This window comes from Rhipicephalus microplus, unplaced genomic scaffold (genome assembly GCF_043290135.1).
Source record: "Rhipicephalus microplus isolate Deutch F79 unplaced genomic scaffold, USDA_Rmic scaffold_47, whole genome shotgun sequence".
In the NCBI taxonomy this organism is placed as follows: Eukaryota; Metazoa; Arthropoda; class Arachnida; order Ixodida; family Ixodidae; genus Rhipicephalus; species Rhipicephalus microplus.
The window spans coordinates 530,001-532,500 of NW_027464620.1; positions in this window are offsets into that span (position 1 = coordinate 530,001).

Consider the following 2,500-nt stretch of genomic DNA (forward strand, 5'->3'; position numbering starts at 1 on the left):
CGTTGGGTTAGGTTAGGTTAGGTTAGGTTAGCTTAGGTTTGGTTTGGTTGGGTTAGGTCAGGTTAGGTTAGGTTAGGTTAGGTTAGGCTAGGTTAGGTTAGGTTAGGTTAGGTTAGGTCAAGTTAGGTTAGTTTGGGTTGGGTTAGGTTAGGTTAAGTTAGGTTAGGTTAGGTTAGGCTGGGTTGGGTTGGGTTGGGTTAGGTTAGGTTAGGTTAGCTTGGGTTGGGTTAGGTTAGGTTAGGTTAGGTTAGGTTAGATTACGTTGGGTTAGGTTAGGTTGGGTTGGGTTAGGTTAGGTTAGGTTAGGTTAGGTTAGGTTGGGTTGGGTTGGGTTAGGTTAGGTTAGGTTAGGTTAGGTTAGGCTGGGTTGGGTTGGGTTATGTTAGGTTAGGTTAGCTTGGGTTGGTTAGGTTAGGTTAGGTTAGGTTAGGTTAATTTAGGTTAGGTTAGGTTAGGTTAGGTTAGATTACGTTGGGTTAGGTTAGGTTGGGTTGGGTTAGGTTAGGTTAGGTTAGGATAGGTTAGGTTTGGTTAGGTTAGGTTAGGTTAGGTTAGGTTAGGTTGGTTTGGGTTGGGTTAGGTTAGGTTAGGTTAGGTTAGGTTACGTTGGGTTAGGTTAAATTGGGTTAGGTTAGGTTAGGTTAGGTTAGGTTAGGTTAGGTTAGGTTTGGTTTGGTTGGGTTAGGTTAGGTTAGGTTAGGTTAGGTTAGGCTGGGTTGGGTTGGGTTGGGTTAGGTTAGGTTAGGTTAGGTTAGGTTAGGTGAGGTTAGGTTGGGTTGGGTTAGGTTAGGTTAGGTTAGGTTGGGTTAGGTTAGGTTAGGTTAGGTTAGGTTAGGCTGGGTTGGGTTGGGTTGGGTTAGGTTAGGTTAGGTTAGGTTGGGTTAGGTTAGGTTAGGTTAGGTTAGGTTGGGTTGGGTTAGGTTAGATTAGGTTAGGTTAGGTTGGGTTGGGTTAGGTTAGGTTAGGTTAGGTTAGGTTAGGTTGGGTTGGGTTGGGTTGGGTTAGGTTAGGTTAGGTTGGGTTGGGTTAGGTTAGGTTAGGTTAGGTTAGGTTAGGTTAGGTTAGGTTTGGTTAGGTTAGGTTAGGTTAGGTTAGGCTAGGTTAGGTTGGGTTGGGTTGGGTTGGGTTAGGTTAGGTTAGGTTAGGTTGGGTTGGGTTAGGTTAGATTAGGTTAGGTTAGGTAGGGTTGGGTTGTTTAGGTTAGGTTAGGTTGGGTTGGGTTACGTTAGGTTAGGTTAGGTTGGGTTGGGTTAGGTGAGGTTAGGTTGGGTTGGGTTAGGTTAGGTTAGGTTAGGTCAGGTTAGCTTAGGTTAGGTTAGGTTAGGTTAGGTTAGGTTAGGTTGGGTTGGGTTAGGTTAGGTTAGGTTAGGTTAAATTGGGTTGGGTTAGGTTAGGTTAGGTTACGTTGGGTTAGGTTAAATTGGGTTGGGTTAGGTTAGGTTAGGTTAGGTTAGGTTAGGTTAGGTAAGGTTAGGTTAGGTAAGGTTAGGTTAGGTTAGGTTAGGTTAGGTTAGGTTGGGTTGGGTTGGGTTGTTTAGGTTAGGTTAGGTTGGGTTGGGTTACGTTAGGTTAGGTTAGGTTGGGTTGGGTTAGGTGAGGTTAGGTTGGGTTGGGTTAGGTTAGGTTAGGTTAGGTTGGGTTAGGTTAGCTTAGGTTAGGTTAGGTTAGGTTAGGTTAGGTTAGGTTAGGCTGGGTTAGGTTAGGTTAGGTTAAGTTAGGTAAGGTTAGGTTAGGTAAGGTTAGGTTAGGTTAGGTTAGGTTAGGTTAGGTTGGGGTGGGTTAGGTTAGGTTAGGTTAGGTTAAATTGGGTTGGGTTAGGTTAGGTTAGGTTACGTTGGGTTAGGTTAAATTGGGTTGGGTTAGGTTAGGTTAGGTTAGGTTAGGTAAGGTTAGGTTAGGTTAGGTTAGGTTAGGTTAGGTTGGGTTGGGTTAGGTTAGGTTAGGTTGGGTTGGGTTAGGTTAGGTTAGGTTAGGTTACGTTGGGTTAGGTTAAACTGGGTTGGGTTAGGTTAGGTTAGGTTAGGTTAGGTTAGGTTAAGTTGGGTTAGGTTGGGTTAGGTTAGGTTAGGTTAGGTTAGGTTAGGTTGGGTTGGGTTAGGTTAGGTTAGGTTAGGTTAAATTGGGTTGGGTTAGGTTAGGTTAGGTTACATTGGGTTAGGTTAAATTGGGTTGGGTTAGGTTAGGTTAGGTTAGGTTAGGTTAGGATAGGTTAGGTTAGGTTAGGTTAGGTTGGGTTGGGTTGGGTTAGGTTAGGTTAGGTTAGGTTAGGTTTGGTTTGGTTGGGTTAGGTCAGGTTAGGTTAGGTTAGGTTAGGTTAGGTTAGGTCAAGTTAGGTTAGTTTGGGTTGGGTTAGGTTAGGTTAGGTTAGGTTAGGCTGGGTTGGGTTGGGTTGGGTTAGGTTAGGTTAGGTTAGCTTGGGTTGGGTTAGGTTAGGTTAGGTTAGGTTAGGTTAGGCTGGGTTGGGTTGGGTTGGGTTAGGTTAGGTTAGGTTAGCTTGGGT